Consider the following 14,679-nt stretch of genomic DNA (forward strand, 5'->3'; position numbering starts at 1 on the left):
AAGTGTCTGTCGCCGATAGTTTATTGGTTGCTTGCGAACTAGCCAATGGGGTGAAGTGGCCACGGCACAGAGTTGCCGTTTCAATTGAGATGTAGACAATTTCCTGTAAAACTTGCTTTTGCTATGACCATCCATTAGTCTCAGGGTCAAACGCTTAAGCGTGTTGGCACTTTTTTACCTGAGCCTGCATTTGGACACAGTCAATTTTATGTTGCCTGTTCAAAAGTTTGTGAAAGAACAGATGTAAAATTAAAAATAATAGATGGTCCTCTGCAAGGCGAGCTTAAAAAGGATGGAAAGATCCACACAAGAAATGTGTGTACAAAGAGATCTTTGACATGTGAATTAACATTTTATTATTTAAATCACCTTTATCTATTTAGCTATCGGTGGCTCTTAAGAAATGTACCGCCAGTGGTTTCTTTCATTGCACTCTACTTTAAGGAATTAAGCAAGTAGAAGGGGGAAACCCTGTCGGGCAGTAAGCAAAGGGGCGTCCTCACCGCCTGCCCTGGGTAATTCAGTTTGAATTAGCAGACACCTTTGCACAAATCATTTTAATTACTATTTACACTATCTAGAACAGTGGTCATTTTGTATGACCGCCGAGCTTTCTAGTGTATATATATATATGCGTGTGTGTTATATCTGTATTGCTCACAAGCAGTCATTTTGACTACTTGAAAAATTTTAAATAATCAAATGACTTTTATTATTGAATTGAGGAAATTTCTTATATGACCAGTTCGGCTCTGGATTGGAACATCAGTTTATATTTTTTTTATTACCATCACATGATAACATACAAGTTCATCATAAATTGTCAATTTGGACATATACATGATAAGTTGCAGTTGTGGCTGCTATAAATGCTTGGATCCTTTCCAAAGAAGCGACAGGAATACAAATACAACGAAAACAGTTCTTGTTTCAATTAGCAGAACATCTTTCCACTAACTGCAGAGCTGCAAGACAGAAAAATTCATCAGAACATGAAGATCCACAAAGATCAAAAAGTGTACAAATAAATTCCTTAAAGTGTACAAATAATGCATAAATTATCCTCCCCCCCCCAAGTGAAGTAAATTTTTTATTGTTAATATTTTCTAATAAGTAAATAATATAAAAATATTAAAAATTAATTTTAAACAAATTTCTTTACACATTAGTTATTCTTTCACAATGCAGTCATTTTGACTGCTATGGGGCAATATAGGTATATACTAAGTTTCAGTCTTTCTAATGTTAAATATACAAATTTGTCACTCTCACACACAGGGATACAAGGTGTTAGTTTAGTTTAAAATTATTCTCAATCTGACTCTTAAGAAGTAAATATTAATGAAAAAGGACAAATCATCCTAAATACATTAGGCAAATCAGTATGTCTCTTAAGGAAATTAGTTCTCAAAAAGCAAATAATTATTCTTGACTGTGTCTTACAAGCTTTTTCAAAGAAAAATAAAGCAGTACAAAGTCAGATCCTGACTCATTGGGATTTTGGCTACTCTGGATTCAATTTAAATCTAGTAAGATGATGTAGAAATTATAAAATTAAAAATATGAAATAGTGATTTATGATCTTAAACCAAAATTTACAAAACAAAAGGCTCAATATTTATTTGTTTCTGTCGCGTTTGCTTACTAGAACTCAGCTTCCACGAACATCCTCTATCGGAAGAGACTAAAAGTAGACAGTTGAACGGCTGATGCGTCTAACAGATGTCTAAACGATAGACCATCTCCATATACATAATGCTTGTAATCATTGTAACTTGTAAATATTTTGTAGATATCTTTCATATGAATTAAAATTGCTTAAAAAAGTTTATAGCTGTGTTCCGCAGTGAATCGAATTTCATCATAGAGATGGATACCGACAAGAAGGAAAGAAGGCAGTTCAGGGCAGCCCTATTTAGAAGATAAGTGAACTTTCACTTATCTATTTAATGATAAAAAAAATTAATAGTACAAAGTTGATAAAATTTTTAACATGGCGCCCGAACAAGGACTGCCAGTAACTGCTGTTTTCCTAACTATTGAAACTGTCTAAATTGATATCAGTGATATAGATAATACATAAGCATAAATAATTAGTGAATTGCTGATACTTGTTGAATTATTGAATATTAAATAATGACGGAATTCATCGATATGTTGAAAAGGAAACACGGCCACATAAGGGCTGCCGTTACAAAATTAATTGGCCGAATCGAAACTGAATTACCAAAAACAGAAGTGAATGCAGAGGAACTAGAAATTTCCTTAGAACTCTTAAATGAAAAGTCAAATGAGTTAAAACAAATAGATGCCGATATAGAAAAAATGAATAGACATAAATGATCTAGACCACGAATTAAACGGTGTTGACGAATATTATGAAAGAATAACTACATTTAAACACAAAGCTAACAAAAAATTGAAAGAAATTAATATAGAACAACAAAAATTGAGTGTGTTAAGAAGCACTGAACAATTAAGTGAAAGTATTATAGAAAATGTTAAAATCAAAAGTCATAATGTGAAGCTTCCTAAACTTATGATTCCGAAGTTTTATGGCGATAGCTGCGAATGGCTGACATTTTGGAACACTTTTTCATCAGCCATTCATTCAAAATAAAACGCTTGACGCTATCAGCAAATTTAATTATTTGAAATCCTTTTTGGTAAGTACTGCTTATAACACCATTGACGGTTTCGACTTAACTGAAGAAAATTACGAAACTTCACTTAAACTCCTGACAAAAAGATTTGGAAATAAAGATGTACTGATAAACGCCATATAGATAAATTACTGAAAATAAGACCTGTAAATGATTCTAATGACATTCAAAATTTCTGTAAGTTATTCAATTATACACAGAAACATATTTGATGTCTTGAATCATTAAACATGACCTGAAGAAACATATGGAGCTTTATTAACACCTAGTTTGCTTAAAACATTGCCTGCAGAATATAATAAAACAGTTCAAAAATCAAATTATGATTTGAATCACCTAGTGGAATTTCTTTCTGAACAGTTAGTTGCATGGGAACGTACATTCCAGACAGTCCAACCAAAGATGGCTTCGGCGGCGCCGCCAAAGCATAACAAACTGAGTCAAACCAGACCTACTGCGAAACACACAGCTGCGGAATTGACGAACGCAAATTTGCGGGTGGGGTGGGGGGACAAACACGCAGTGACTCTTCTGATCACGAGTCTATAACGTGTAACCAAGCATCTTTATGGTCTACTGAGAAAAAAAAAAAGAGAAATGCAAAACGAAAGGAATTTGTTATCGCTGTTTACGCCCACGGCACCTTAGCATTAATTGCACTTCTAGAATAAGATGTGAATTATGTAAACAATGACATGCCACTATAATGTGTTTTAAAAATGAAAACGGAGAAATTAAGGAAGAACAAATTGAAAATACGGCCTTAAGGAATAATTCATCCTATGAAAGTGTAATCTTGCAAACTTTAATTGTCAATGTTTACAGAAATCGTGAAAGCAATTTTATACGAATAATTCTGGATACCGGAAGTAGCAGATCATATATCAGCACATTTCTTGCGGAGAAATTAAAACTAAAATCTTTAGGTCAGGAAAGTGTGACTCGTGGGCTTTTTGGAGGGATAGAAAAATGGAAAATCACAACAAGTATCTGATTAAGTTAAGTAATCCAGAAACAGGATTCACATGCGAAATGGAAGTTTTGAGCCAAAAAAACCGTATGCTCACATATTCCAAAATTGGAGGATAGGGACTGCATAAAGAAACTAAGAGGTAACAAAATTTTTCCCAGTGATGTAACTAATGCAAATTCTTGTTTATTTGAAAAACACCCATAATGAAATACACATGCTTGTAGGAGCAGATTATGCCGAAAACTCTTTACAGAGGAAATAAAACACGTAACGGAGAGTTTAGTAGCAATGAATACACACCTTGGCTGGACAATATTAGGGAGAACGAGGGTAAAGGGAAAGAATTTTAATGAAGTTCTTTTATCATTACACATTAGTGACAGAAAAATTTGTGACTTGTGGTCATGGCTGTATCGGAATAACTGAACCAGCTCTTTCTCAAACAAAACAAGAAATAGAAAAGGCTACAGAAAATTATTTTATCCGTACTTTAGAAAGAGATGATGCTGGAAGGTATCAGGTGTCACTTCATGGCTTCAAATTCAATTGAGTTGCCAGATAATAGAATCCTTGCAGAAAAGCGTCTGAAGTCTTGCGTGTGAACCCTTCAGACTAAGAATTCCTTAGAAGCCTACGAAACCGTTTCAAAGAATTGGGTAGAAAAGGGAATAATTGAACCTGTCGATATTTCGGAGGCAGAAAAGATCAAAGGGCATTATCTGCCACATAGAGCAGTGTTTCGGGAAAATTCTACTACCAAAATTCGACCAGTGTTCGACGCATCTGCAAAGGAGAAAAATTCGGTATCTCTGAACGACTGCTTGGAAAAGGGACCTAATTATTTTGAATTGATCCCCAGAGATGGGAAGCATGGAGTAATTTCAAATATAAAAAGAGCATTTCTTCATACAGATGTGAACCCAGCAGATCGAGATTTTCTCCAGTTCCTATGGTGGGAGAAAGGACAGCCTGAAAAACTGACTATATATCGCCACTGAAGGGTTGTATTTGGCGTAAACACCAGCGCTTTTTTACTCGCTGTTACGATTAACTACCATTTGGAAAATGTACCAAAACAACATCTGGAAATAGCTTCAAAGTTAAAGAAAGTCATGTATGTGGCTAACTGCGTAGCAAGCGTGGAATCAATTGAAGAATTAAATTCTTTTATCAAAGGATTTAGAGAAATAATGGCTACTGCAAAATTTGATTTAAGAGGTTGGAAACATAATAGACTTAAAACTTCAATCCTAAACTTTTCTGATAAAGATTATGAAGATGTTGTGTCAGTATTGGGATTGAAATGGGACTTGTTTGACGATACTTTGTTTTGTCACGTAAAATATAAAGAAAACCCTGTATTGAGCAAAAGATCTGTTCTTTCCGAATTGAGTAAAATCTTTGACCCAATTGGGTTTACTAGTCCAGTTACTCTCATGCCTAAACTGATTCTGCAAGAGTGCTGGAAACAGAAAATTGACTGGGATACTAATCTGCCGAATGATCTAGCAAGGACATTTTTCACATGGTTATCTCAGTTAAAGTATTTGAAAGACATCAAAATTCCTAGATTGTTTCCCAAAATAGACGAAAGTACCACTCTGCATGTATTTTCGGATGCAAGCAAGGACGCGTATGCAACCTGCATTTTCCTTAGACACAGTGGTGAGAGTGGAGTCACTTGTCAATTGATACAATCTAAAGCGAGAGTTGCTCCCCTAAAAGCCCTCACTGTACCTCGACTAGAGATACTCACTTGCACTATTGGAGCCAGGCTCTCTCATACAATAAGAGAAGACTTGAAACTAAAAGAGGTTCCAGTTTTTTACTGGACGGATTCCACAAATGCCCTCTTTTGGATAAAACAGAAAGAATATTGGTCCACTTTAGCCAATCGAGTAAATGAGATTCGAAAATTGAGTAATCCAGATCACTGGCATGACATTCCCGGAAAGCTTAATTAATAAGATTTGCCATCTCGCGGTTGGTCTGCTAAAGAATTGAGGAAATCTGAATGGTGGAAAGGACCAGATTGGATTTATCAACCTCCAGAAGAGTGGCCTGTTGCAGATGGAGAACATCCTGACTTCGATATAGTAAATGGAGAGAGAAAACGAACTGTGCTTTCAGCGAGCAATAACACAAATACAGAAAAATTTAACCTTTTTGACAATATTTGAAAATTCGAAAAGATCATAAAGGTCGTGTCTTGGATCTTTAGATTCATTAAAAATGCTACAACACCACCACCTGAAAGAATTCATGGCAGAATTTCAGTCGAAGAAATAAAAGGAGCTGAAACAGCGGTTTTCCGACTGATCCAACAAAAATCTTTCGAAGGATTGAAAGATAAAAGAATACATGCTCTACAACCTATCATGGACTCCAATGGCTTTATAAAAGTGAAGACATGTGAAGACACGTCCTTCAGAGAGACGATGATGCTGACTTTCGTTACCCAGTTTTACTTCCCTCAGAACATCCATTAGTATTAAAATTGATCAAATCTGAACATGAAAGGCTAAGTCACACTGGAGTACAATTCGTTATGTACGCTTTGCGTGAAAAATGTTGGATCATAAAGAGTAGGAAGACAGTATGCAAGGTTATCCAAAACTGTGTACGATGTCGAAGGTTCGACTCTGATTTACATAAGACTCTTCAAGCGCCACTACCTGAAGACAGAACAAGAGATGCTTTAATTTTTGAAATTATTGATCTGACGGGTCCCTTAATTTTAAAAGGAGGTAAAAAAACACGGATCATCATTTTTACTTGCGCAATATATAGAGCTGTTCACTTGGAGCTAGTCTCATCTCTATCAACCGAAAGTTTCCTGCATGCGTTCAGGCGATTCATCGCTTGAAGGGGTAGACCTGCCACTGTATACTCCGACAATGGAACCAATTTTGTTGGACCAAATAATTTGTTTAAGACCATAGATTGGAATTCTTAGAAAACGCAATAGTTAAGAAAATTGAATGGAAATTTATCCCCCCTTCCTCGCCATGGTGGGGAGGGTGGTGGGAAAGATTAATTGGAGTACTAAAGAGAATTCTTCGAAAGGTACTAGGAAAATCTTCTTAAACTACAAAGAGTTGTTGACAATCATTTGTGACTGCAAGAGCATTATGAAGAACTATCTTCTCACGTATTTATCAGGAGACGTAAAAGATTTGAGAGTTCTCACCCCAGCAATGTTTCTAACAGAAATTCCAGAGACTGGATTTCCTGAATTAGATATTTTGGATTCTAAATCCATCAGTAAGAGATACCTTTATAGAGCCAAATTGAGAAAAGACTTACGAAAAAGATTTCGATCAGAATATTTAGGGCAACTAAAACAAAGCTCAAAATTCATCCGCGAACCATCTTCTGTGAAAGTTGGTGATCTTGTAATTGTGTCCAACAATGAAAAAAGGATAAGCTGGCCCTTAGCTAGTATCCTGGAAATTTTTCCATCCCACGACGGACACATTAGATTAGTGAAACTGAAAGCTGCACAAGGGGAGATTATAAGACCTACTAAGAACCTCATACCTCTTGAACTCAACTTTACACCCGAGTCGGATATGCAAGTGAGGTACAGAACTTGACGTATGACGAAATCTCAAAAGACTTGAACTACAGGTCAGTTGAGGTCTATCCTCTGCTGATACTGGACCTCAAGGTGGGAGTGACACGTTTGCTTACTAGAACTCAGCTTCCACGAACGTCCTCTGTCGGAAGAGATTAAAAGTAGACAGTTGAACGGCTGACGCGTCTAACAGATGTCTAAACGATAGACCATCTCCGTATACATAATGCTTGTAATCATTATAACTTGTAAATATTTTGTAGATATCTTTCATATGAATTAAAATCTCTTAAAAAAGTTTATAGCTGTGTTCCGCAGTGAATCGAATTTCATCATAGAGACGGATACCGACAAGAAGGAAAGAAGGCAGTTCAGGGCAGCCCTATTTAGAAGGTAAGTGAACTTTCACTTATCTATTTAATGATCAAAAAATTTTAATAGTACTAAGTTGATAAAATTTTTAACAATTTCCTTCATTTTTTGTGCTAATACTTTCTTTTTAATTCTATGGATAGATATAATCAACAAAGTTAACATTGTTGAAATCCTTTTGTGTCAAGAATTCCCACGAAATTGCCATTCAAAATTTTTTGGCTCTCAACAACCTTTCTGTCACTTTCTTTACTGTTGGTAGCAACATTTTCTGAATTTAGAACAATACTACGGATTTCACTGTCCATCGGTTGACTGATGATTGGGACAAAGTCATGATAATGAAAAAATTCTGGTTATATCATCATTTATTTCCACTTCCACATATTCTTCACAAATTTCACTGAGTGTAAAATTTTAACTTTTGCTTGTAATATCTCAAAACATTCAAACTCGTTGCTAGCAGAGCCCACCAGCAGCCAAGCAATAAATTTGCTGAACACTGGTAGTTTGGACCGGGATACAAATCCCAGCAAATGCGTAGAAAGTCCTCCATGAAGGTATCTCTCCGTTAAGGCAGACGGCAGTAGTGTGCTTTGCCATAACCTAATAAATCAAATCGTATGTTTTATCATGCAGCTTAGCTAGCAGCCACTAAACACTATTGGTAATTGCCATGAGATTAACAATTAAAGACGTGTTGATCCAAGAAATTTTGTCTTGTTTCTATCACATGATGATGAAGTTAAAAATCTGAATCATGGCTGTATTTAGAGGGAAGCTGAAATGGCTGCAGCTTTTTCTAAAATTGAGCTTTCGAGTTTATAAATAGAATAAAGTTATAAAAACATTGGTCTTAGATAAAAGTCACAGCTACCCCCCCCCCAGAATTAAATCCTAGCAATAGTACTAACCTAAATTATATTAGTTTGGTTATTTATTATACTTATGACCACTTCCCATACATACTTAAGGCTTATCCAAATCCCAAATAATAAATTCCCACATATACTTAAGGCTTATCCAGGGCTGGCATTAAACATTTTGTGGCTGTGTACAGCCTCTGTAGGTCTGAAATTCTGGTGCCAAACGTCTCCCAAAATTTTACCACTCCTAAATTCTATAGATTTTGCTATTCCTTAATTTTATTGCTTGGTGCTTCTCTAAATTCTAAAAATTTTGTCTCCTCTAAATTCCAGTATGGCCGCACCAACTCTGGCACCCGTCCTGAGCTTAACTGAATAACAAATCAGTTATTCTTAATTAATATAGCCCTAAATGCAGTCTTTTGGCCTATCAGGATCATTTACAAAATCTATTTTAACATACGAAATGAAATTTCGGTACTTGCATATTATCTTGTTGACCACCAGCAGAAATTTCAAAAACCATCATCAGTCGCCAATTGTTAATGTGGAATTCTAACGGAAGTGGTAATCCATAATTGGCACTTAATCACATTACTTGACTGGCTAATGGGATAATACATAAGTACTGAAATTTCATTAAATTTCTCCTCGGCAATACATTCAATACTTCACAACAGAGTTAGCCAAAGTCTATTATCATTGCCAAGCATAAAGCAACATAAAAGGTTTGGTATTAAATTATAAATATTTTTTTAACAAAATGTTTAGACATTGCTGCATGAGTCATTTCTCAAGCTGCAGTGTGTAATAGTTATGTGGTGATGATAGCAAAAAATAATAAATAATGATTCCTTATTTTGGTGTCAGGACCAAAGTCAAATTGAAAATTGGGGCTCTCAACATGTTTTATTATGGAAAAATATCAAATGTGCATGTGTAAAGCATGAACAAATTCTTAAAAAGAAAGGTTGCTCGTGGACTGGATTTTAGATCATTTCGGAAATAGGATATCCAAACTTCGGGCTTTGTACTGTAATATTAATGTCTAATGCCTGTTTTTAAATAAAATTCCAGAGGCCTGGTACAGTTGAAGATAAAAAGAAACTTCTGTTTGTGCCATTACAAAGCGAGGTAAAAGATGTCTTTTTCTTTTTGTGGTTAAATGAATTATCAAGGAGAAATAAATGCTTTTTCTTAAAATACTGTCTTAAGCTGAAAACTTGGTTCTGTGCCCCACTTTCCCGATTTTTTTTTAACAACTTGGGATTAAACCTTATCTGCTTTCAGTTAAAATTTATTGTCAAATTTTAATAAGAGTACATGGCTTAAGTTTGAATAGTGACACCTAAGAAAAGTTTTATTTACTATTAGTCAAATAGAATTTATTTTATAATGTTCCCCCTAGACAAGTTTCTATTAACAAAATCTTATTAATTCTTTTAATAACATTATATAACAGATTATGCCGATATGGCTTGGCAGTAAATTAGGGGTCTTCAATCCATGGCCTGCTGAAGGCATTTTAGTGGCCCCACATTTGAATTTGAAGAATTTTGATTTCAAGAAAAATTGGGTTAAAGTGCAGAATCGCTCACTTATTTGGCGCTTTTTATGAGATTGATAAGAGTGCCAAATGTGGTATCCAAGTTGATTTTGCCGTTCTGAAAGGCGAATTTCAGAGCATTTTCGCGCATGTGCAGTATGTATTTTTAAATTGAGAATTTCTTTTGAGTGCGAAATTCGGAGCATTTTCGCGCATGCTCAGTATGTATTTTAAAATTTAGAATTTCTGATTGGTGTAGATGATAATAGATGGTAGAGGTGCAGTTATTTTCCAAGAACATTTTGAGAATTCGTTACTTTTCATTCATCGGCTGAGCGGAGTGGATTACCCCTTCTCAGGTAAGTGAAAGTACAGTCAAAAGTCGTTAATCCAGACTCGTCGGGACTTCGGCGATTCCGGATTATAGATCATCAGTTTAAATCTCATAAGATGGCATGCAGAAATTCTAAAATTAAAAATATGAAATCGTAATTTATGAAATAAAGAACAATTATGATCTAAAGGGTATCAAAATTTGCAAAAAGAAAAAGCTTAATATTTATTTGTTTACTTTATTAAACATTTCTTTCAATGTAAGTTGTTTAAGTTTTGCTTCGTTTCATGTGATAATACTTTCTCTTTAATTCTATTAAACAGACATAATTTCTTGTTCAGTTACAAAGTTCCACTGTTCAAGTCCTATAATTGCTGTGTCGAGAACACCGACTAATTTGTCAATCGAAATTTTTTCGTTTTCAATAACCTCTGTCACTTTCTTCGCTATCGGAAGCGAATTATAATGACGAGGAACTTGTTTTAAATCATATCAAAGACGGAGCATATTGAGATGAAATACTACATTTGGTAAGGAATTATAAGCAAAATAAAATAAAAACATCTGCGCTGAAGATAAGGATAGTGCTGACAGATCAACTTCCAATTCATTACGCGCCCACCGCGGCGTTCCCCCGTGCCGAGCAGCGTGAAATTGATAAACAGATTTCGGATTTCAAAACATACTTTCGCTTTAGATCCTTTACATATTAACAAATATATATCGGAAATTCTATTTGATATAATCGAAAGTTTAAGCTTACTTTTATAAAATTGCTCTTACAGTCTGCAAAAAATAATAAGCCAGATCCAATTCGAAAATTAAGGAACAACGCAATCATCAACATTAACTGAAATAGATAATTAGATAATTTTAGCTTATACGTCCATTATACATAAAACGTGCACGCGAAAACGTATTCTGCACTTGCGCACACTCATATGCGCAGTTGTAAAAAGTCTTACGCGCACGCGTAAACGCCTATGCGCATGTGTCAACGTGGCGCATGCGCAGAAAGTTTTTAGTTTTGAGGTCCGGATTATAGATCATTCCGAATTAACGACTTTTGACTGTATTTTAAATTTTCAGTGTTTTGTAACGATTTTAAGTGTTTGAAACGATTTTTAGTTTTTAAAATTATGTTTTTTTAAGGACTGGATTTTCATATTTTAAAATTTTTTGGAAGTAAAAGTGTTAATTTTTCAGGGTTTTGTAAGGATTTTATGTTCTTTAAACTTACTATGTTTTTGAAATGATTTTAGTTTTTAAAGTTAAGTTTTTTTAAAAAATTTCCCACTTATTTGTTTGGCACTAAAGAATTTGACTTTTGTCAATTTTCTTTGAGTTTTTTAAGTGAAAATATATTGATGTGTACATGGATAAAGTCAAGAGTGTGTGCAATGCCATTTTTGTGCAATTCTGGGATGTTTTTTTAAGTGAAAATAGGTCGATTTGTACATGGATAAAGTCAAAGGAGTGCACAATGCCATTTTTGTGCAATTCTGGGATTTTTTTTAAGTGAAAGTAGATCGATGTGTACACGGATACCAAGTTTGTAGAATTCTTAAAAACATGCCAAGCAGTGGGTGATTCTGCACTTTCCTCAATTTTTTTATAGGTGAATGTATTTTAATTCTTCAGGGTTTTGTGATGATTTTAAGTTTTTGAAGCTTACTATGTTTTCTTAACCATGTTTGTTTTTTAAAATTATTATGCTGTTTTTAAAGGATTTACAGTTTTCGAAATTTTGCTTCAACTTTTATTTAGTATTTATTTTACCTGTTCGCCATAGCAAGTGTCGTGCTTTGCGTAGCGTCTTCTGGAAGGGTTGCAATTCCAGGAGGCAAGACGCGAGAGCGTGCCAAAGTTACGTTTTTGAAAAACACGCCAAGCTGTGGGCGATTCTGCACTTTCCCCAAAAATTGCCTTGTCAGCTTTTTGTCGTACGATTTTTTTTTTTTTTTTTGTTCTCTTATTCTTGATATTTAAAGCATTTTATTGACATGCCTGATATTATTTGAGATAAAAGTTTCTGAAAATGATCTCAATGATTTGAACTACCGCTTACTGGGAAAAGATCTTGTTCATAATCTTTATTAAGCTTTTGAGACAAAATTAATCCTGTCTGTTAGTCAGCTGCTAAATAAGAATTCCACTCACTTTCCAAAATCGATGGAGTGTGTGAAGAACTCTACAACATGGAATTCAAATAATTATGTACAATGCATTTCAAATTTTAAAGAGGAATTCAAAACCAGATTTTCCGATTTTCGTAAAAATTAAATTGTTATCAGAATGTTATCCTCACTATTTTCAGTAGATGTTGGAAGTGTTCCATCTGAACTTCAATTAGAATTTACAGTGTGACTATGCAGTAAAATGCAAGTTTCTTGAAAATCCTACATTAATTGATTTTTACTTGAAGTACGTGACCGAAGACAAGTATCCAGAAATTCGTAAACATGCACTCTTCATATCTTCTATCTTTGGCAATACCTACATACGTGAACAACTTTTTACAACAACATTGCAACAACACAGATTAAACCAAATATTGAAGCTTTAATCAAGAAAAAACAATGTCAAATTTCACATTAAAACTAAAGTAACTATTATCTCCTGCCAGTAATGTAAGTCTTTTTTTTCTTTTTGTAAATGCATTTTGTAACATGGTTCTGTATAATCATCTTATACTTTTCATTTCATAGTTAAAAAAAGGTGCAAAACATTTAAATTCGATTTCTATTTGACTTTTTGGAACCAATGTATATATATACAAATCTGTAACACCATCTCTTCGCTTAGTATCAATTGTAGTCTTGCAAAACAAACCTCCCTTTTTTATATAAATTTTCTGACTACACTATTTTTTTTTTTTTGACAGGCCCACAGATCTTTCCGAATTTATTGATGTGGCCCTCTGGCATGAAAGGTTGAACACCCCTACCGTAAATACATATGTAAGCCAACAAGCAACATTTTCCCTAATGAGACTATTTTAAAGATTCTTCTTTTTGCAATGAATTTGCTACTGCAAATAATCCCATCTCGCTATGGTAAATAATAGACAACATGCCCGTAAACTTACTCTGATTCCCTCCCCCCAATCGGTCATTAAGTTGAAATTTTGGTCATTCACAAATTAATGATAAAATTTTCTGACCTGAATATCATATTTTGTCCTATAATATATTAAAGAATTTAGTAATTAAGATCTTGAAATATTTTATCAATGTCCTTGGCAAGGAACTAATCAACATTGTTTATAACACATATTCTGAACATGAAGTCACTTCTGTCAAACAAAGTCTGTAAATAAGCAGAATGCATTAAAATAACACAACCAAGTTAATTTTCATACTTTACCCAAAAACTTACTTGCAGCTTCTACACAAATTAAATAAAAATGCTACATTTATTGGAAATGTTCTCAGCCTGAAATTTATCAGCATAATAGAATATGGTATGAAAAAATACACATGTTAAAATATATTTCATTATTATTTCAGAAATATGCACAACTTGCAAGGGATATAGAACGGTTTGCAACGGCCTCAACATTAGGGGGCATAGATTATTTAAACTTATTCAATTTAATGTGAAAAGTAATTACGTTATCAGCCGATTTATAAAAGGTGTATATTTAATAGAATCGCACGCTTAACTACACATTTAATTTGCCAACAAAGCCACTATTCACATTTTCAATGAATGTATAAATTCCTGAAAAAAATTACGTATCATCGCTGCTCAGTACAGAGAAGAACTCAACCAAAGAATATGTCCAAAGAATAGACTTTCTTTGACTCAACCACTTGACAACGTTAAAGTTCAAGGTTCTTTAATATACTAAAGTTGTTAAAGCCAATTAGCCGAAGAACATAGCCACGAACCGAGAGCTGACGCCAAACATCTTGGCGAGAAAGTTGTTGATAGACCTTCCTACAACCCCAAAAATGTAACTCCTCCTACTTCTTACCCCTTCTGATGATTTCCTGCTAATAGTCTCTGTATTTTGGTTGGAAACAAAGAAACTTGAAATACGTTACAATCAGATTCTGTTGACGTATTTAGCACCAGAATCAATCACTATTATTAATAACTACATTTCATATGGTGTAGCAATTTATTTTCTACAATAAAAGACTTCCCATTATGGTTCATCCTGCTGTGTTGTGTGTTGGTATCGCTGCTGGAATTCTTTTATTACTTTGGCTTACAGAAGACTCTGGTCGTACTCCTGTTCCTGTATCATCGAGATCAAACAGGCCTTCAAACAGCAATGCCACAGCAGCTGATCACAAACCTGAGGAGTGCCTGATATGTTGTGATCGGCAAGTAAATACAC

General features: G+C 34.4%; 1 long non-coding RNA gene across 1 annotated transcript; it reads right to left on the reverse strand.

The window, feature by feature from the left end:
- Positions 1 to 765: 765 nt before the first annotated feature.
- On the reverse strand, positions 766 to 14,268 carry LOC118196049 (uncharacterized). Its single transcript, XR_004759370.2, has 2 exons — positions 14,069 to 14,268; positions 766 to 965 (listed from the first exon to the last, which is right to left on the reverse strand). It is a non-coding gene; the product is annotated as an uncharacterized LOC118196049 (long non-coding RNA).
- Between the last annotated feature and the right edge of the window lie 411 nt (positions 14,269 to 14,679).

This window comes from Stegodyphus dumicola, chromosome 5 (genome assembly GCF_044657685.1).
Source record: "Stegodyphus dumicola isolate Sdum_Otavi_A_Nest chromosome 5, ASM4465768v1".
Taxonomy (NCBI): domain Eukaryota; kingdom Metazoa; phylum Arthropoda; class Arachnida; order Araneae; family Eresidae; genus Stegodyphus; species Stegodyphus dumicola.